This window comes from Nuphar pumila, chromosome 12 (genome assembly GCF_984573655.1).
Source record: "Nuphar pumila chromosome 12, dmNupPumi1.hap1.1, whole genome shotgun sequence".
Lineage (NCBI taxonomy): Eukaryota > Viridiplantae > Streptophyta > Magnoliopsida > Nymphaeales > Nymphaeaceae > Nuphar > Nuphar pumila.
In genome coordinates, this window is record NC_143260.1 from 86,424,322 (window position 1) to 86,448,391 (window position 24,070).

A 24,070-nucleotide genomic window follows, 5' to 3' on the forward strand; every position below is an offset into this window, starting at 1 on the left:
CCAAAATCTTTGTAAATTTTTCAAGCTCTAAAAATCATTTTTTTCATCGAAAACACATGATCTAGGTGTGGATTCCTCATAAATCGACCATGCCCAATACATTTATAGGGTCATGGGGATGAAACTGCGAAAAAAAACACCAAAAGAGCATAAAAACCCATTTAGCAAGTTTTATTTATCATAGACCCATCTCTCTCTCTCTCTCTCTATATATATATATTCTGGTCAAATTCCGACAATCCAAAAGCTGGTTCCCCCACAAAAAACCTATAGATCACATCTACAGTGTTAAAAGCTAGAAAAAATACTTAAAAGTGATTTTTGAAGGACTTAACTAGACCTAATGAAAAAGGGGGCCTAAGGAACACATTACTCTTATATATATATATATATATATATATATATATATATATAATGTGTGGTACTTGCTAAATGAGTTTTCAGGGTTTTTTTTATATTTTATTTTTAAATCCTGACCATACAGATGTGATCTATGTACTTGATTTTATAGGGATCAGCTTTTGAAGTGTTTGATTCCTATACATGGGTGTAAAATCTTTGTAAAATTTTCAAGCTCCAAAAATCATTTTTTGTCATCGAAAACATATGATCATTCCTCATGAATCGACCATGCCCAATACATTTATAGGGTCATGGGAATGAAACTGCCAAGAAAAAACACACCAAAAGAGAATAAAAACCCATTTAGCAAGTTTTATATAGCATATTTCATTTAGCATAGACTAGGGGTGGCAATTTCTGACACGACCCGCCAACCCGACCCGCCTCTTAGGCGGGTTCGGGTTGGGCTTAAGCCAACCCGTTTAATAAACGAGTCGACCCGTGTAACCCGTTTATTAAACAGGTCGGGTTCGGGTTGGGGGTATGCCAACCCGCCAACCCGACCCGCCAACCCGTCTGCCCGACCCGTCTGCCCGACCCGCCAACCCGCCAACCCGACCCGTCAACCCGTCAACCTGACCCGCCAACCTGTCTACCTGCCAACCCGATCCGTCAACCTGCCAACCCGACCCGCGAACCTGAAAACCCGTTTACCCGACCCAACCCATTTATTAAATGGGTTGGTGGGTCGTGTCGGGTTACCCGTTTATTAAACGGGTCGGGTTCGTGTTTGCCACAGCCGACCCGTTTAATAAACGGGTCGGGTTCCGGTTGAGGTATGCTGACACGCCAACCCGCCAACTCGACCCGATTGCCACCCCTAGCATAGACCCATTACTCTCTCTCTCTCTCTCTCTCGATATATATATATATATATATATATATATATATATATATATATATATATATATATATATATATATATATATATATATATATATATAAGGGGGACCGCCGAAGCAAAGGTAGGTCCAAAATCTACAATCAACGACGATTAGATGACTCTCCTCCAATGCTTGAGCATCTCATAGATCAAAATTCATATATTTGTTTTTAAAAATTTATTAAAAAATATGCTTTACAGGAAGACTTTACGACATATAGGCATGCTTTTAGAAACATGAAATATCGACTCTCACAATGCATTTAAAACTTTACATAAAAAAAGTATCTAAACATAAAAAAAATTCATAATCCAAAACATGTCACTCATTGAATGAATGATAAAAATCTAATGTAAAGTCTTGATTGGATGAAAAGCTCTATCGTTAGGAAAAAAACACATCAATTATCATTGGTTGTAGATTTTGGACCTTTCTTTGGTCCTTATATATATATTATATAATTCACACATGAGTGAAAATGAGTGGTTGGTCTTGCTGATTTGCCCTTATGGTGGGCAAGGTAGCGTAACATGCATCTTCTTCCTAATGTTCTGTGCTGTTTAGAATGCGTCGGATCTAGATCTTGATGATATGAAACTGGGTTACATGAAATCCATGATGACATGAAGCTTTGTTAAGGCCCTGCTCCTTTATGTCTTAAAGAATGAAAGACAGGCCTGGTAAGCCTCAAATGCCTGAACTAAAAATGCATTGTTAGGTCAGACGGAATCGACTTCTATTCAAGGGAAGCATCATTTAGTGATGCATTGACGAATAAATTTTAATAAATGCAGCCAGTTTTCCTCAGCGAGCAATTTATGGAAGAATAAGAATGCCCCAGAGGTTCTTTGGAGGACTCCTTTAAGAAAGCAACTTGAAAATACTTATATGTTGAGGAAGCCAAAAAAACACCAATACATGTTATATTATCTATAGACTGTTGTTTCTGAAACGCTACTTGGTGACAGTGTCCACTGTGACGTGCGGCGTTAAACATGCTGTCTGTGAAGGCATAATGTTGGAAGAACGTTAAAACCATGATGGTGTGATAATATAAAGCCTGTAATTGGTCCCCAAAAATTAAACTGCATTGATTGAATCGCACTTCCGAAACGGGAAGCATTAAATTCCCAAATTGTTTTCATCTCGGATTCTTTTCGTTTCCCATTCACTTATCGTTTCTCCCTTGTTCTGTGTGTGTTTTTCATGTTATTATATATATGTATGCTAGTTTTCCCATGGTTTCCTTTACGTTTTCTTTTTAGCTTTGAAAACACTTCCACAATCGCTTCCAAAATGAATCTCGCTTCATATTACTTTTTAATACTCACTTCCCTGCTTCCGCTTTACGCATCACTTATTGTATCCGTTTAGCTTTCGGTAACTATGAATTGAATATTCATAGGTAGATGTAGAAACTGAAAGTTAGCACAAAAACAAATTGGAAAAAATAATCAGCACTGCATTTCAAATGCCAGTAACTCGATTAAACAATGTTAAAGTTCTTTAGACAACGAAAAGTACAGAAAACAGGTGCTTTATTCTCGAGTATATATTTAAAACAGTTATTTGTAACTACAATCTAGTTGGAATCTCATGATGCAAGCTGTTTTGACTGAATCTAACTTTGTAGATGTGTTAGGCATGATCAATTTAGTGGCAATCAACCCATGGATCATGTTTTTCAATGAAAAAATAAGTTTTTTTATTGCACGACAGAAAATCCTGTAAATAGGCCAGATTCCGGCAACGCAAAAGCCGGTTCCCACTAAAAACATGTAGATTCTCAAGACACGTTCATCCTTAGCAGGATATTGCTTAGAAAATACAGAGGTCCAACGCAAGCACAACAAGAAAGGTGCACGGCTAAAAACAAGATTCGACTTCTGAAGAAAACCAGTTGGAATAGGAGAACACCTAAAGACATCTAATCTTGGAGCAACAGAGTGCATACTGTGTTGATGTCCATATGTTACACATGCCAACCTTTTCAAATTGAGTATAATAGTTTCAGCAGCATAAGGCAAAAAGCTAAGCAGGTTATATGCCCCCCCCCCAAAGACGACCGTTAGCCACAGTCCGTGTTCGGGGGTCCCAATGAGCACCACATATATAAGCTCATGGGGCTTGTATCCCCATGTGTGTCGGCATCACTTAGCATCGTAATCCGGTGTGATTGCAAAGACATAAGTACCCTTTCTCGCCATTCTTGCCATGAAACGACGGTTCATAAAGATGACAAAAATGTCCTTCATTCAAAAAAAGAGAAACGACGGTTCGAGATCCTCCATCTAAAAAAGTGAAACGACAGTTCGAGAATGATGTTAACTCTTTAAAGTCCAAACGTTCCGTTTTCGCCTTAAGCAGTAAACTTTTGCACCATTTGTTGTAACAGGAGCTCCCTTTGACGACACAAACTTTGTTATCGTCTGCTGCCAACTGACCCTCTTTTGCCATCGTCTGCTGCCGTCGGAGCATCCATTATCGTCGCTTCCTGCTGTTGGAACACCCTTTTCCGTCGTCTGCTGCCGTCAGAGCATCCTTTGCCGTCGACTGCGTAGTGGCAACATCGTTGCCACCATCGGCTACGTCTACCTTCTAGGTGTTTCTCCTCCACTATCGGATTACCAATGTTTCGTTATGCAAACAAATCGATTTGTAAATATGAATGTTAAATCTTACAACTGGTTTTACTATTCATGCTAAATAACACATATTTTTATACTGAAACAAATCAATTTGTACCTATCCACTTTCTGGGCGTCGAAAAACAATTAGCATGATTTATTCTTATGAAGGCCAAATATTTCAATGATGTGTACTTATGAAGGCTAAATTTCTACAACGATTTCTACGTTCAATGCAACAACAATTTATACGTTTGAAACAATAACGATTTAATGAAACTACCATGATTTGTACTTAAGTTTGATAAATCGTACAACAATGTATACGTATGAAGCCAAATGTTACAACGATATGTACTTATGAAGGTTGCGATTTATACAACGATTTGCAAGTTTGAAGCAACAATAATTTATACATTTAAAGCACTAGCGATGTGTATTTATGAAGTTACCTCGATTTGTACTTAAGTTTGCTAAATCTTACAACAATGTTTACTTATGAAGTCAAATATTGTGATTGTGTAACGAATGAGATAATTTGTATTATTATATACTTGGGGAGTCAGTTGTAACATATAATGATGCAGTTAAATTTATATGTTGTATAGGTTAGCAATGTCTAAAGCTTGTCAGACAAGAAATCCCCCTTCGTTCTATGGGATGAATATTAGAGAAGTTATCCGCCAGTCCCATCTATATGAGCATTATGAAAGGTACCAAAATATAATGAAGATTGATAATAATAAAGACAAGGAAAAAGCATTAGAATTGTATTATGCAGAGGATTATCCATCAGATATTGAGGCTGAAGACAAAAGGAACAATGAGGAAGAATTAAAGATGATGAAGAAGAAGAATGATGACAAAGATAAGAAAAAGCAAAGGAAGAAAAAGGAGAAGAATGGAAAGCAAAGGCAAATGAAGAAGGAGGAGGAGAATGAAAAGCAAAGGAAGAAAATGCAAATGAAGAGGGAGGATGAGGAGAGAAAAAGAAAAAAAAAAGAATAAGGAGGAGGAGGAGAGAGAAAGGCAATTGAAGACGAAGGAGGAGGAAGAGAAGAAAAGGTAATTGATAAAGCAGGAATATTTTGAAAAACAAAGGAGGATAAAACACATGAAGGAGGCAGATGAGAGGGAAAGGCAAAAAAAGAATAAGGAGGAGGGAGAGGAGAGAGAAAGACAATTGAAGAAGGAGGAGGAGAAGGAAGAGAAGGAAAAACAAATGATGAAGATGAAAGAGGAAAGACAAATGAAGAAGCATCATGATGAGGAAGAGAAGAAAATGCAAATGAAGGAGAAGACAAGGAAGAGAAGGAAAGGCAAAGTAATGAGGAGGATAAGAAAGAGAAGGAAAGGCAAAAGAAGGAGAAGGAGGATGAGGAAGATAAAGAAAGAGAAAGGAAGAAGCAGGAGGAGGAAAAGAAAGAAAGAGAAAGAAAAAAATAGGAAGAGGAAGAGAAGAAAAGGAAAAGGAAGGAAGAAATTGAAAAGCAGAGGAGAGAGGCGATGGAGCAAAGGACGGAAGAAGTAGAAAAGCAATGAGAGGCAGTAGAGCAACAAGAAAGGTAGATGATGGAGGAAGGGGATGAAGAGGAGAAAAATGTGACCAAGGTACGTAAATCAATCCTGTCTGTCACGATTTACTATGATAGGTACTACTGTGATAGCGATTACTATGTATAACGATTATTGTGATAGTGATTAATGTAAAAAGATTACTGTGATAACGATTAATGTGAATGATTTACTATGATAGGTATTACTATGTATAGTGATTACTGTGACAACAATTACTATGTATAGCGATTACTGTCTTAGCGATTACTGTGATAGCATGTGTGCAACGATTATTATTTATAGCGATTACTGTGTACATCGAGGTGTAGAAGTATAAATGAGACTAATTTATAATTGATTTAAATAATATGTTATTTTGTGTTATAGGGAGGTCAAAAGAGAAGTAGAGCACCAGGTAAAAAGCTCGAAGGGCGGTATCAGTGGCCTGTAGTTCTATCGTGGTATGGACAGTTGAGTGAATATCAGAAGCATCAATTATGAAATATGCACTTCGGCGGTTTTCTAGACCAGCATTATTTTGAAACGTGCTGGAACACCATAACCCACCTGGTAAATAAGTAAAATCATCAGACAAACACATTCTAGTTTGATTCTTTTGGGATCACCATGACCCTAGAAGATGTGACACAGATTACTGGCCTTAAGTGCCATGCAAGTGCTATCCTATTACGGGATTCAAACTATAACACAAGAAAAAAGTGCACGACCCTTCTAGGAATGTCGATGGATGACTGAAGTCAATGTATTTCTGGTGGAAGCAATTCTACATTGATGAAAGTTTCTTCTTTCTGTAATAAATGGGAAGGTCGGTCCACTACATGTCCATCTGAAAGAGCTGACTAAGAGTTGCGCGACTTTCTTTTTTATTTTTTTGGTCTTACTTTATTTTCTGATTGTTCTGGTTCGAAAATAAGTTGTGGTTGCAGTTCCTGGAAGACTTAGATGAAGTCGACAACTGGGCATAGGGTGCTGCTATGCTCGCACACTTGTACAATCAACTTTACCGTGCGAGTAAGGGTACAAAAATCGTCGGGGGGTGTTGGCCATTTGTTCAGGTATTTGTTTATTACATATTTAGTATTTATAAACTAAGCTCGTTGAAGGTTATAGTGTTACTAATATATTATTTTTGTAGGCCTGGGCGTGGGAGCATATTATCGCGTTGCGTCCTCAGTGTGGCCCTGCGATTTGTGGTTTTCCAAAGATCGGTCGGTGGGCTAGAATAAATGTCAAGGAGGATAATGCTAAGTTCATTTTAGATGGTCTGCAACTAAATGAGGTAAATGGTTTAAAATTATTTACAATCATTTCAGTATTTATCATTCAGTAGTATAAATCATTGAAATGTTTAGCATTCTTAAGTATTCATCGCTGTAGGATTTTGTCTTCGTTACTACAAATCGTTATCGCTTTAGCATTTATCTTTCAGTATTGTAAATTGTTGTAATCATTTGCATTCTTAGTAACAGTCGTTGTAATATATTTAGCACTCGTTATTATAAAAAAATTTAATATTTAGCATTCATTAGCATGAATAATTGTCTATACTTAAACCATAATCTCCAATATACAGGTTGTATGGAGACCGTATGGAGATGGGGAGGACGAGGACCAAGAACTTGTTGTTGATGGTGCGAGACTGTCTGACCACGATATTTGGCTGTTTAGCAATTATAAAGCCGAGTTGCAGCATGGTAGTCGAGTTCTCCTATAATATGGCTTGGGACAGTCTATCCCAAAGAAGCCTGTGGAAGTCAGAAGGAAGATGAATAGTGGTGGGGGCAAGAACGTAAATTGACACAAACGCTATAGGGAACAATTAGATAACTGAAACAAAGGAGGTGTCTGTGCCATAGCGTATGATTATAAAGAACAATAATATGATCCCAATTATTTCAAAAAATATTGGGAACCCATGCATCGAAATTGGAAGATTGAGAATATTGAGAACCCATACCTCCCTCCTGTCCCCCATCATGTCGCATCCTAGCATAGAAAACACATCATTCATCTCCCTCCAGCTACAACAACGATTATCTCAGTTTCAGTACACGATGAGCAGCAAACACAACTCATAAAAAAGAATGTAGTCTTTAGCACAAGGTTCGAGATGTTGGAGAGGGAGAATAAGGGCTTACAAAAAGAGGTGAGCAATTTAAGGAGACAAATGCAGTCACTGATAAAGATGATGACCAATGTTTATAATAAGATCGAGGGAACCAAGAGGCCATCGAGGATAGAGAGTCTACCAAGTAAAAGAAAGAGACAATTTGTATGTCGTCAATGTCCATCTGAGTCATCAAGTGCCACTGAATAAATGATAGCGATTCTTTTTATCCCGATAATTATTTATTGTAATTCTATAATTCTTTGTTGTAATTCTATAATTATTTTTTATAACGTAATATTCTTTAATTGTTTAATTCTTTTTTTAATAAGTGTAACACACAAGTGCCACTGAACAAATTATTGTAATGTTCGGCCTTCATAAATAAAAGTGATCGCATTTGTTTTTTATAAGAGATCACCATTGGCTTGCAAGCAGTTGTATATAAGAGATCACAATTTGCTTTTTATAGAAGGTGTTCTATCACGATCTGTACAACCATCCCACTTAAACCCATCAAATAATCGACCCAAATCTGTTTGAATATCCTATTGCGATTTTCCTTCACGAGTTTTGTCCTAGGGAACAATACATTCCATCGCGATTTACACAATAAATTAAAAAATGATGGAAAAAAATAAACAAATCGACACGATGTTTAGACTTAGTAAAGAACAAATCAAGTTAACTTCATCGATACAGACATCATTGTGTATATCGCTCTGGGACAATATATGGTATAATGATTCAGATACAATACATGTACAACGATTTGTCTTATCACAAATTACACAATGACTGATAAAAAACAAAAAGTAGAAAGAAAAAATTGTTGAAGGTTATAGTCTTACTAATATATTGATTTTGTAGGCCTGGGCGTGAGAGCATATTAGCGCGTTGCGACCTTAGTGTGGCCCTGTGATTTATGATTTTCCAAAGATCAGTCGGTGGGCTAGAATTAATGTAAAGCAAAATAATGCTAAGTTCATTTTAGATAATATGCAATTAAATGAGGTAGATGGTTTAAAATCGGTTACATACAATTCAACATTTATCATTCAGTAGTATAAATCGTTGAAATGTTTAGCATTCTTAAGTAATCATCGTTGCATGATTTTGTTTTCGTTAGTATAAATCGTTATCGCTTTAGCATTTAACTTTCAATACTGTAAATCATTGTAATCGTTTGCATTCTTAAGTAATGATCGTTGCAGGATTTTGTATTCCTTAGTACAAATTGTTATTGCTTTAGCATTTAACTTTCATTAGTGTAAGTCGTTGTAATCGTTAGCATTATTAGTCACAGTCGTAAGATATTTAGCACTTGTTATTATAAATAATTTTAATGATATATTACAACCACATTTATTTACATGAGTATTTAGTTCCAATACATCATGACCAATAGTTTGACTTAGATACAATACATGACCATCATCATCATCAAAGAAAACAAACATTATCATCAGCATCAACCCATGTCCCAATAATGATGTGCTTCGAAATAGACATCATCATCAGCATCAGCACCTTCAGTTTACTGAGTGACCTTCGCTAGTCACTTGGAACAATTGAAGGCAAATCTATCTACCAATGGAGGTCTTTATCTGTTTGCAAGTTTTTTTTCATGAAGTATATTGGCAGCAGATAAATGTATGGATCCCAACAGGCAGAGAAGATGCAGCCCGCATGACTAGCATATTTGTCACGAAGTATATCGAAGAGTAGCCATATATTTTTCCAACTAAAAAGTATGGTTTGCGAATGATTACAAGTCTAACAATAGGAATAGATCAAATAGATAGTCATCAACACCCACCTGTCTATCATGCAAAATATTTATGCTTGCTCCGGTATGGCGGCAAAGATTGAGGATGATTATGGTCATTATATTCTGCGTAAGCTTCGATATACTTTACGACAAATATGTCACAATCATATGTGTCATGTATATATCGATATATCCACAAAAGATAACCACTATAATCATCATCAAAGATTATACAAATCTTTCTGCACTACATGAAACAACTACGGTATAAGCATCAAACACCATCCATCAAGCACAGGTAGAAGGAATACAGAAAAACAAAAAAGAAAGAAAAATACAAGGTAGAAGAAGAAGAAAAAGAAGAAGACAAAGGCATAGGAGAAAAAAGAAGAAAAAGTTGCTCTGCTACAGAAAAAAAAGAGGAAGAGAGGTTAAATAGATTAGGGTTTTAGACCTGGACAATGGGTCAGGTCACTCCTCTACTTAAACCCATCACACAAATCGAGATGTTGTTCAGACTAGATAAACTATAAATCAAGGTAACTTCATAAATACAAATTGATGTACAAATCGCCACGATGTTTATTTGTAAACTACAAATCTAGGTAACTTAATAAATACAATTCAACTTATAATCATAATACTTTAAGTTTCATAATTTAACAATATTTGTCCTATTGCGATTTGTTGTTATGGGCTTTGTCAATATGAATGATATGTTCTATCGCAATTTACACAATAACTGATTCATAAATGAAAGAAAAGAAAAACAATAAACAAATCGAGATGATGTTCAGTCTAAATAAAGTAAAATTGAGGTAACTTTATAAACACAAATCGTTTTACAACTTGATACCAAATGTTCAGTCTAGATATGTCCTATCGTGGTGACTAGTTTTGTAAAAGGCAGATGAAACAATATTTTTTATTTAATTAATATGCAATGTAATTAATTTGCATGCGGTTTTTGAAAATGGGTGGTAGGTGAAACAACGTTTTCTTTATATATGAATGACACATCGCACAAGTTCAAGAGGGTATTGCTTCGCTTTGCTTCATGATTAAGGAACATATGAACCGATGATTTCTTTAGAAACGATGTATTCGTGAAACGAACATATAACCTGCTTCATCGTAAAGGGGGTATCGATGTCGAGGAAGGAGACGACGACAACTACATGATCAACGATGTCGATGAAGAAGATGATGACCGCTACACAACCAGTGATGATGATGAAGGAGATGACCACAACAACATGACCAGCGATGGCAATTCAGGCGTATATTGTCTAAACCTCATGACTAATTTCTTCAATATTTGCCTCTTTTATAGCGTATATTCGATTTGTGTAGTATACTATAGAAAACAATTTTAATATCGTTTACTTAATATTCTACTCATGTCAATGAAACATCCACAAAAAAGGTGGGCGAAAACACTACAAAGAGCTCTAAGAGAACATCAATCGGCTGCAAGATGAATTTGCAGAAAGGAACACTATCAGTAATTTTGTACGTATGAAACCACTATCAGTTATATATTTACGTATGCCATGAGTATGCATGTTAACAAACAAACTATATCCGATTTTGTCATGTACATTAAAAGCAACACAACAAGCAGTACTAGAGCATCATCACCCCTTATTTCATGGTATTTCGGTTCTCTTATTTGTTTATTTTCTTTTTTGATTTACTCTTGTTGCTTCGTGTTTTAACCTTACTATTATTACTGTTTCGTTCAACAGACTTACGTCCACCGAAAGCCATACACCATTGGATTTCAAGATGCACTACCATACTGGGGTAACGATGATCACTGCAGAGACTTTTGGTCAAGTGAAAAGGTAAGTGAACAAACCACTTGTCCAAGGTTTAGGCCTAACATTCCTAACACGATTTTTCTATCGATTTCTAAGATATTGTATCGATTCGCAGATATTGATTCCTACACTCTGTCAAACTGTTGAGCATTAGGTCTTATACGTAATGGATTTACGAGCAAAACAAGTATGATGCTACAACTCATTGGACTTTCACACTGGTGTACAATATGACATTATGCATTTGGTAAGTTTCTGTCTATAAGTGTATCATATCTTTTACGGTGGCCTAGATTTTATTTTATTCTGTATTAACCACAGGAGGGATTCCTAAAAGACATTTTGGGTGTCAACATTGGCGAGTGGAGCTTGCTCTATACAGACCATGCTCCTTTATAAAATAATGGTATCGATTATGGCGTATTTGTAATAAAGTATATTGAAGCAATATACAATGGACGAGAACCTGATTTCGACGTTGTATGCTCTTTATTATCCTCTGTTATTGGGGACTCAATTTATATATTGGTGTCACATTACATTTTTGTTACAGGATAATATACCTGGATTCTGCACAGAACTATGTCAAAAATTGACTAAGTTTCTAATTGCAGAAGAAAAAAAACTCAACCGGCAAGAGTACTTATAAGGCAATGAACGACGCGACTCCCCCAAGATTAATATGATGTACAAAGATTTCTAATAGATTTTGTAGACTATGTATACCAAATTTTGTATACAAATTTTATAAGACTGTATAGAAATTATGTAAATCCCTCTGGGTTGAAATAAAATTTTAATTTTACTAAACACGCAAATAAGTTAGACTCTTATCTGTCACCTCTATAGATGACTACTCTCTGTACATGTATCTCTACTTACAATTTGAGAAATCTGAAGTCTTTCAGACCATTAGTGTGGTTTATAAAAAAAGAAGACATTATGTCTCAGTATACCATGCGTAGGTTGGCTCCGACATAGACGTCATTTTGCAAATAGTATTTGTCCTATCGTGATTTGCTTTTTGTGAAGTTTGTCTATATGAACAAATCATTGTAATGTTCTCTTTTTGTAAATGAAAACCGAAAAAGGGATTAGTGATGTGTACGGTGAACAAATCAGTGTAATGTTCGCCATCCGTTAATGAAAATCGTAACAACAATTACCGTTGTGCACTGTTAAGAAATTGTTGTAATGCTCACCCTTCGTAAATGAAAATTGTAAAGCGATTACCGTTGTGCATAGTGAACAAAGCCTTTTAATGTTCGTCCTTTGTAAATGAAAATCCTATAAGTGATTAGCATTGTGAACAGTGGAAACGAGTTATTTTTTGTAACGTGACATTCTATAAGTGTAGCACGCAAATGTCACTGAACAAATCGTTGTAATGATCGGCCTTCGTAAATTTAAATCGAGCAAGCGCTTATATAAGTTTGGAAAGATTTGCACAAACATTCAAAAACAGCTGAAACAATTTGTACAAACATTGACCGTGCACTTTTACAGCGTTTTGTACTCATGCAAAAACTTTCATAAGCGGTTTAGGCTTTAGGGTTTAGGGTTTAGGGTTAGGGTTTAGGTTTTAGGTTTTAGGATTTAGGGTTTAGAGTTTAGGTAGTAGGGTTTAGGGTTTATGGTTTAGGTAGCAGGGTTTAGGGTTTAGGATTTAGGTAGTAGGGTTTATGGTTTAAGGTTTAGGTAGTAGGGTTTAGGGTTTAGAGTTTAGTGTCTAGGGTTTAATGTTTAGTGTTTAGGGTTTTAGGATTTAAGAAGCTATCGTGACAACGATATATCTTTGTTTATCTTTATGAATGATAACGATATATAATATCGAGATTGACGAGCTTTGTGTTTTGGGTTTATGGGTTTTTGGTTTAGGGTTTAGGGTTTAGGGTTTAGGGTTTAGGGTTTAGCGTTTAGGGTTTAGGGTGACGAGCTTTGTTTATGTGAACGATATATCCTATCACAATTTACAACTTCATGTCGATTTAAGTCAAAGTTGTAAATCGATTTCGCTGCAACGGTTTATCCTATCACGATTTGTTTTAATGAGCTTTGTCTAAGTTAACGATTTTCCTATCACGATTTACACAATGACATAAAAGACAAAAAAGAGGTTGAAAAATAAATTCACACGAGACATGCTATCGTGATTTGACTGATACGTCCTATCACGTTGATTAGTTTTGCAAAAAGGTAGATGAAATGATATTTTTTAATTTAATTAATGCGCAATGCAATTTATTTTCTCACGCTTTTTAAAAACTGAGGTTATTTTTTTGAAAACTGGTGGTCTGTGAAATGAAATTTCCTCTATATATGAATGACACGTCGCATAAGTTCTGGATGGTGTGGCTTCGCTTTGCTTCGTGAACAAAGAACAAACAAACCGATAGTTCCTTTATAAATGACGTGTTCGTGAATCAAACATATATCCTGCTTCATCGCAAAGGGGGTATCGATATCGATGAAGAAGACAAGGAAGGAGAAGACGACAAGTACATAACCAGTGATGGCGAATCAGAAGTATATTGTCTAAACATCATATCGATTTTCTTCAAAATTTGTATCTTTTATGACGTTTATGCGATTTGTATTGTGTACTGTATAACAAAATTTCAATATTGTTTCTTGAATATTCTGCTAATGTTAGTGTAACAACCACAAAAGGCGGTGCCTCAAAACTCAACAAATCTCTCCAAGATAACATCAAACGGATGCAAAACGAATATGCAAAAGGGAACACTATCATTAATTTTGTACTTATGAAACCACTATCAGTTATATATTTACGTATGCCATGGGTATGTATGTTCACAAGTTCATATTTGTTGCAAATAGACTATATCCGATTTCGTCAAGTATATTCAAAGCAACACAACAACCAATACTAGACGCATCGTCAGCCCTTATTTCATGGTATATCGGTTCTCTTTTATGTTTATTTTGTTTTTTGATTTATTCTTGTTGCTTCGTGTTTTAATATTACTATTATCACTGTTTTGTTCAACAAAGTATCGTCCGTCGATTGCCATACTCCATTGGATTTCAAGATGGACTACCATATTGGGGTAACAATGATCATTGCAAAGACTTTTGGTCAAGTGAAAAGGTAAGTGAACAATCCTCTTGTGTAAGGTTTAGGCATAACAGTCCTAATACGATTTGTACTATCGATTTGTAGATATTGATTCTTACACTCTGACAAACAGAAAAGCATTGGGTCTTATACGTGATGGATTTACATAAAAAACAACTACGGTGCTACAATTCATTGGACTTACACAATGGTGTACATTGTGACATTTTGCATTTCGTAAGTTTCCATCTATAAGGGTATCGTATCATATACGGTGGCCAAGAATTTACTTTCTTCTGTATTAACCACAGGTGGGATTCGTCAAAGACGTTTTGGGTGTCGACATTGGCGAGTGGATCTTTCGCTCAGCACACAATGCTCTTTTACAAAATAATGACGTTGATTGTGTCATATTTGTAATGAAGTAGATTGAAGCAATATACAATAGACGAGAATCTGACATCGACGTTGTATGCTCTTTATTACCCTCTATTATTGGGGACTTAATATATATATATTGGTGTCACATTATATTTTTGTTGTAGGTTGATATGCCTAGATTCTGCACAGAACTATGCAGAAAATTGACGGAGTTTCTAATTGTGGAAGAGAAAAAAACTCAACCGATAAAAATACCTAGAAGGCAATGAACGACGCAACCCCCCAGGAGTAATATGATGTACATCGACTTCTAACAAATTTTATAGACTGTACAACCAAATTTTGTCTAAATTCTTTTGTAAATATATGTATACAAATTATGTAAATATCTCCAGGTTGAAATAAATAAAATTTTAGTTTCACAAAACACGCCAATAAGTTGAACTGTTATATAGTAAAAGCAAATCGTTGTTATGTTCACCCTTCGTAATTAAAAATTATAAAAGTGATCAGTGTCGTGTAAAGTGAAAATGAGCTATTTTTTTAACGTGACTTTCCATAAGTGTATAAATCTATTTTAATCAGTGTAGCACACAAATGTCACTAAACAAATAATTGTAATGATCGACCTTTGTAAATTAAAATCGAACAAGCGTTTATATAAGGCTGAAACGATTTTCATAAATATTCATAAATGGTGATTACGATTTGCACAAGCAATGACAACGCACTTTTACCACGATATGTACTCATGCACAGAGTGATTTTCATCCAGTTGTGACCGACATAGATGTCATTATGTAAATCGTTATACCTTCGCAATTTACACAATGACGTCTGTCTTTTAGCCAATGAGCTTTGTCTAAGTGAATGATACGTACCATCGTGATTTACACAATGACGTATGAAGGCTACGTGCTATCGCGATTTGTTTTTACGGGCAATGTTTATGTCAATGATATTTCCTAATCGCTTTTACGGGCGATTGGCATTGAGGGTTTAAGGATTTTGGGTTATACTTCAATAATACAAAATGAGTTAAATTCTTAAATACAAATCGATTTCGTTCGCAAATAAAAACAAAGACATATCATTCTCATCATAACTTTGTAACTACAAATCCATATGATTTACATGATTTACAACCACATTCATATAGAAAAAATATTAGTATTTAGTTACAATATCTATGGGAGGACATTTCTGTCGAACGCATATCTATCTTTTAGAGACTCTCATTTTTACAGAAGAGATCACAAAAACATCCGTATCGTTCATCATCGCGTCCTCCTATGTTGCAAAGTGATTCTATGTGCAGCTGAGGATACATCATCTCCAAGAAAATGAGATCAATAGTAATGGCAGCCCACTGCACCATTTTCCTCGGTCTAAGGCCAATTCTTAGAGACTCTAGCATTGGTACGCTCTTGACAATAAGCTTCACAACTTAAGGTCAGGAACTGTCCCCTTGAAGGAGCCGAGGGGCTACATGATAAATCGCTTTTACGTATTTGTCATGAAGTATATCGAAGATTAGGCAGATATTTTTTTAACTGTGAAGTATGGTTTACGAACAATGGAGAGTCTAACAGTAGAAATAGATCAAATAGATGGACATTTGCATCACCCCCTATCTATCATGCAAATAACCACCATAATCATCATCGAAGATTATACAAATCTTTCCTCACGACGTAAAACAACTACGTTATCAACATCAAACCCCATCTATCAAGCACAGGTAGAAGAAACAAAGAAGAAAGAAAAATACAAGGAAGAAGAAGAAGAAAGATAAGAAGAAGAAGAAGGCGGAGTAAAAAGAAGAAGAAGAAGTCACGCTACCACAAAAAAGAAAGAGAAAGAGAAAGAGAAAGAGAGGTTAAATAGATTAGGGTTTTAGACCTGAACAACGGGTCAGGTCGGGTAGGGTTTTATATATAAATCTATATTAGGGTTTTACATTTTGCAGGGTTTTACACCCATGTATAACAATCGAAACAATGTTTAGACTTAGTAAAATACAAATCTAATTAAGTAACAGTTGCAAAATGTTAAGAGTGCTATTACATATCGATATCGTTCACATAGACAAACAAAGATATATTTATTTTTTTGATACAATTAGATATCCCAATAATTACCTACTAGTGATGATATATATTTTTTTGATGATGATGGTCATGTATTTTATCTAAGCCAAACCATTGTGGTCAGGTAAAAAAGACTAGGTTTTTTCATAAATGATTGTGGTTGTAAATCACATCAATTTGTACTATTAAAGTTATCACGACAACGATATGTTTTTGTTAGTCTTTGTGAACGAAACCAATTTATATTTATGAAGTTACCACGACAACGATATGTCTTTGTTACTCTTTGTGAACGAAATCGATTTGTATTTATAAAGTCACATCGATTTGTATCGTTGAATTATTCTCGATTTGTTCTTTACTAAGTTTGTACATCGTGCGACTTTGTTTGTGAATGAATTATTCTCGGACAATAGCGGATGTTGTAGAGGCCCTCCCATACAATATGGACGATACAATTTATATATAACAATTTGTATATGTGAAGGCTAGATGACACAACGATTTTCACTAATTGTATAAGCACTGAGTTCACATACAATACCCGATTTTCATGATTTTCACTAATTACGATTTATACATGTGAATGACACATATTACAAGGATTTATACATGTGAAAGATACATTATTAAACAGAGTTCACACACGATTCTTTTGTTCCATAGTTTTTTGGATGAAGCCATTTTCATGAATGGTGATCCACAAAAATATTAACAATTCTATTTTTGTGGCTCACGATTCATGAAAATGGCTTCATCCAAAAACTCTTTCTTAATAAGACCATACAGTGTATAAGAATATTCACCTCCTGTTTTGTTAAACTCTTAACAAATCTGACAATGTAGAAATTGGGTCATACAAAGAGGCATGACAATTAACTTTATGGTAAGACTTAAACAAAATTCAAACGCAATTCTTGTGTTCCATAGCTCACTTTTAAATTGATCTGAGTCTGTCATGAAATAGAATAATATAAGACACTACATTAAGTTTCACACGAAATGCAAACATCTTCCCAACATTGACTACATACCAAAAGACTTGTAAAACTGAAGTTATCGTTCCAAGAAAATTGGTCAGGAGGATTGAAGGTTACAACATTGAAAATTACGTCTGTAGGGTATTGCTGCATGTTGGAAAATACACAAGTTAGATATTGATAAGCTTCACGTAATGCATCATAATTATAATTTTTTGAGAGATTTTGGTTGTACTTTCTTTTCCTGCTTGCAACCCTATAGACAACATAACTTGAATTTTAAATATGAAAAATGCATATTCATGGGGTATGATCCCAAGCATCATAGGTACTGCTGCATGAGCATGAGTATTGAAAAGATGTATATTTCTCAGAATGTAGTATTTGATGAAAAGTGCTTCCCTTTCAAAGAAAAATCTGTTGAGAAGAGATTTGCTTCACATCATGAGATAGATCAACGACCTTTGGTCTTGACTCCTCTCATGGCAGCTGAAAGACCATCTCTTAATGATGGGCCTGTTGGTGATACTATGGATTCCCAAGTTGTTCCCGAAGAACCTAGTGAGTCCAGTAATAGTAATCCAGCCTCACCAAGACCCTCCTCACATTCCAGTCAAGTTAACCTATTGTTGAAGAACCTCCTGATGAAACCTTTGCTCCCGTTGCCAAAATGAATACCGTCAGAATTCTCTTATCTGTTGCTTGTAATTACAATTGGCCTCTCTATCAATTAGATGTTAAAAATGATTTCTTGCAGAGATACTTAAAAGAAGAAGTGTATATGAAACTTCCACCTGGACATTCTGAAGAAGAAAATACTGATAGAGTATACAAATTACATAAAGCCATTTATGGCCTGAAACAATCTCCCAGGGCATGGTACCATCGATTGAGCAGTTGTTTGGAACAACATAAATTTGTCAGAAGCAAGGCTGACAATTTTATGTTTGTCAAAGGAGAAGGTAATCAATTGGTTATTATCTTGGTATATGTGGATGATATCACTGTGATAGGTACAGATACATGGAAAGCAATATAATGTCTTTCATACCTGTTCATACAAAGGGCTTGGTTGCTTTTGCTTAGAGGTTGGTTGTTTCTTAGACCTTTTCTTGCCAACCAATTCTAGTGCACCCTTTGTCCTTCAACGACTGCGATCAGAGGCAAGTTTTCTTTTGATACCCTTCACTTGGTGATTTTTTTCATCATAATCTACAACATTCACTCTTGACTTGTTGAAGATGATGTTTACGCTTCGGCGCAACTTCTCATGAGTGTCAAGGGAAGCATGATTTTCACCTCCGTTGTTCACTCCCATTTTCTTGGACTGGTCTTCATTAGCTGCAACAGACTGATGATGAATTAACTGCACGTTTTCAAGTATTTCCCTTGACACTTTTCTCATGCATACATAAGCTTCTTTACTTTTCAATATCAAATCTGCAACATGCATAAATGACCTATACAGTTGTTGGTAACGGGAGGCTATGTGGCACTTCTCATCAACATCAGATTGACTGACATTATCTGTATCCAACAGTTCAATCTTTTCTTGTCTCTTCCATCTTCGCATTAAATATGACTCAGGTATTGCTTGTATCTTCTCTTGATTAAGTGTCTTTAATGCATGATGATATAAGATACCTTTGAATTCAAACATTTTGCACGTACATTCAACTGTTTCATTATCAACATTATACGTGACATGTGCTTTTTGCCTTTTCTGATGCTTTTCGCCCTCTCATAAAATATGATATTTGTGCATATTCTCGGTTTGCATGCGTCCTTCTATGTTGCAATTCATGACCTGTATAACCTCCTTAATCCATTCAAATACAGTTAGTATATACAAATCTACAGGTTGAATCAATATTTTTATGCCCAAAGTTACAAGAAGTCTTCTTAACACCATTATCGCTGGACATCCACATCTTGATTCTGGCATGCTCCTTGTTGGATTTTCACTTGACTTCTTCCAACCTTCCTTAGAAAAAACATATGTCTTTCTCACCACGACACCCTGTGCATTTTTTGACCAAGAATACCTTCTAATACTGAATCCAAATTTTAAGGCATAATCATTGTAACATTTATATGCAGCATCCTCATTATTAAACTGCATTCCTTCTACGGGAACAGAGTCAGGTGTACTATCATGTACATTCCCAGTGCCTGCACCTTTATCAAGTGTATTGTTACGATCGTCTACCTTATTATCGAATTGCATTTCTTCTGCTAGAACATTCAAGTCAAGAGTGAATTCAATGCCTTCACCTTTGTTATCATATACATCATTAGTGCACATGTTCACTTCTTCAGGTGCGTTATTAGTACAGATGTTCACTTCTCCATATCTTTCAAATGATTGAGATAGATCATCTTCATTACAACCAGATGATAAGCTCACCACTGTTATAAGCAAGATATCAATTTGTGTTAGCAAGGGCATACATTTACTATGATTTATTCAAGATGCATATAACAACGGATACCGATAAGGTTAAGCAAGTCAAACAAACAATTGAATGAATCACAATATAAAAGCAACAACGATTTGTTATTTGCTTATACTATGCATCGAGTTGTTACTTACCATGCCAATAAAAGAAACGATTTGTCGTATATATGTGTTGATGATAGCAATTTAATTATATCTACGATGTTGTGAAGTGATTTCAATAGAAATCGCTAAATGAACAACGATTTGAATACGAAAATCGCCACCGCAAACGCGTAACAATGTATTTCTGCACACACATGTTTTAAAAGTCTTTCTACAAATATCTTACAAATCGATACTAGAAAACACATAATATCTTACAAATCGATATGCATATCACATAATATATTATAAATTGATACGACAATTCAGCATAATAGCTTATAAATCGACACTATAAAATACATAATATCTTACAAATTGATACACATATCACAAAATATATTACAAATCGATACGAAAATTCAACATAATAGCTTACAAATTGATATTAATAAATAAAATAATATCTCACAAATTGGTAGTATGTTACTACAACTGCGATTTACGATACATTGCATATACTGAGTGAATGGAGGATACCAGAAGGGGTGGAAGCCCTTCCTCGCATCATTAAACAAGTATTCTTGTTAACAGGTCCCAGCGTCTTACAAATATCGTTAAGTTTTTAATCATCGAAAGGACAAGATTCACCTATAATAACAAAACAATGCTTTAATGACACTCACGACGACATACGTTCTTCAACGATAGCATGCTGACATGGAAAGGTACTCACGACACCTTAATGGCACTTGTTGGAATGTTTGTGCGTCATTGTTTTCTTCCATAATGCCTAGCGACAACGAAAAAGAAAAGAAGTCTGTAAAAAGAGACCGACAAATGCCCCTATGATGTCCACCAATGATCGAACCAGTCGATCGCGAACCCGAGAATGTTTTGTAACACAAGGCAGGAATGAGAATGTGACAATGTGTTGTAATACAAGCTAAAAACCAAGGCGGAAACCTCTACTCGAGATGAAGGCAAAGGCTGCTACTCCGATGAAAGCAGACGACGACAAAGTTTGCGTCGTCAAAAGGAGCTACTGTTACAACAGATGGTGCAAAAGTTTACTGCTTAGGGCAAAAACGAAACATTTAGACTTTGAAGAGTTAACATTATACTCGACTTTCTGGATGGACATTTTTATCCTTTTCTCGAACCGTCATTTTCCTTTTTTTGAATGGAGGACATTTTTGTCATTTTCTCGAACCATCGTTTCATGGCGAGAATAGCAAAAAAGGGTACTTAAGTCTTTGCAATTGCACCGGACTTCGATGCTAAGTGATGCCGATAGACACGGGAATACGAGCCCCAGGTGCTTATATACGTGACGCTCATTCGGACCCCAAACATGCACGGTAGTAAACATTGCATCTTCGGGGGAGAACACACAACACCCTCCGGGCAAAAAGTGCCTGCTTGAAAAAGCATGACTTGAATACTTTCACCAATAGATATGGAGCCAGAGAGTCCAGCTTCCACATTAGTTACAATAATTAAGATCAACATCCGCAATAAATCAGTAACAACGGGCAGCATGCTTCCCCAAGATCCTTTGAATCTTGGAAATGTGGAAAGCTCAAGTCCTTGCAAGAGCTAAAGAATTCTTGAATCGTCAGTAGTCCACATAATCCAACCTCTTTAATTTGTCCAATGCTTCAGAAAACAGAAAACAATCCAGCAAGATAAACTGATTGAAGCATCTGCATGTTAGGAGCAACGTGCATATCTGAAACCTTGACACATTCCTATTTCCCCAAGTATTCCACAGATTTTGGAAGCAGGAAAATGTGCTCAGTGCTAACAAAATCATGATGAGATCTCTCAAAGTTTTCCTAGTTCTCATAATGATTGCAAAGAAAATAACGAACTCAGTTTTGAACAGAGGTTGGTGGAGCTACTCTGATTCAAAACCATCGAGGGATTTGTGTTCATGTTGGTTGCAGATGAGAATTTCAACATCACAAAAAAGACAGTACTCTTGAAATAGGATGAATCTGTTCCTGCCAACAAAATGCGGAAAAGAAAATGGACAAGACAAAACCAAATGAAAGGTTCAGCACTGAAAAAGGGCCAAACACATATAAAGCAAAAGAGGACCACAATGACAGAAGTTTCAGAAATTCACTAGTGTCAGAATTGCAGTACTTCATAGCATGGCTGTCATGGCTGTCTCAGTTGCTCTGATATTTTGACCATTCAATGCAAGACTTTCATGAGATTCGAAGCAATTACAAACTCTCTCAGTTTCTTATTCCTCTCATCTGACAAAACACATAAAATGGTCGACTCTCTTGAGTTCCCCTTGCTTCAAACGATCAAATTGGTTCTTCTATTGCACAAATCAAAAAATTCTCTTGAACCCTCAATCCAATTGACACCATATCAGTAACTGCAGAAACTATGCCATCCATATGTAGGAAAATCACCCCCTACGCTTCCCACTATTATGAGTCTGCTCATCATCAATATCAAGAGTTCTCCCATCAATAGAGTGACTCACCAATCTCCAATTCCATCCAATTTTGTGAGGAAACATTATACCATCGATCAATTGGCAACAAATTAACCTCTCCAGCCTCCAATTTCCCACAAAAAAGCAACTTTTTCTTCGTTACCCATCTGGTAAACCCATCAAGCAACCACCGACATCATCAATTAACCCACAACCAACATCATAAAAACCAGAAAAACCAAGGAAGAAACATTCCCATCCATGAAGAACCTCAATTATGTCAGCCTTTATGAACATTGCAATTATTGGCATAGAAATCATTACTCTCTATCATTGACTTGACAAACTCGTAGGTGAGTTCCTCATAGGGGTTTTTGGGGATTGATTCAGATGGCGAGCTCGAGGAGAAACAATGGAGACAAGAGAGAGGGAGACCCTTACCATGGTTTTCTCCTTGTGGGTGCTTCGCATCCAATCTCTTGAGACTCTTAATAAGAGAAGAGACCAGTTTTCTCGTCTTACGCCTCAACCCTTTGTGCTTCTTCTCTGTTGGTATTTCAATTTCATCACCACCACCCTCTACAGATCGCTTTATATCAAACATAAATGTAGACAATGAATTAAAACCTCCAAATCGGTACCAACGTAATGAGTGAAATTCATCAATCTATGAACAGAAAGAATCCAAAAATCTGAAAAGAGGAGCGAGAGAAAAAAGACTCGTGAAAAACAAACCTCAAGAAAGTTGGGGATATACAAAAATAACAATGAATTAATATTAATTTTATTTTTTAATTTATTGTTTTTTATGACGAGAAGAAAACCTAAAGAGGGAGTCCACGTAAGTGGCCCACCTTGTCAAAGAAGATTGCATTCAATGGGAAGCACCTAAATGCTCCCAAAACCTTGATGGGATAAGGTGCAATCACATTGCACAAAGGAAATGTGCTACCTTATCACATTTGCTTGTTGCGTTCAGGATCGGGGTGTACGCCGAGTGAGGGAGGAGTGAACAGAGAGAAGAAGAGGAAACGTGAAAAAAAAATAATAATTGAAAAACAACTTGTGTAGGGGGGATGAAGCTCGTTTCTATCAATTGTGCGCAGGGGTTGAGAATTTATAATCATTTCTTTAGTAGCCGTTTTTAATCCCATTTGATATGTTTTTTCATGTTAAGAGTCCACCATTTGTGGCTCATTGGATTCTAATTTTGAGATCATTATGGCCACACTGAATCCATTATCCGAATCAAACATTTCTCACTTGGCCATGACAAACAACTATATTATATGATCATCTCTAGTTCAAGACTAAGCAGAAGGTAGAAGAAAAACACACTTTATGATGA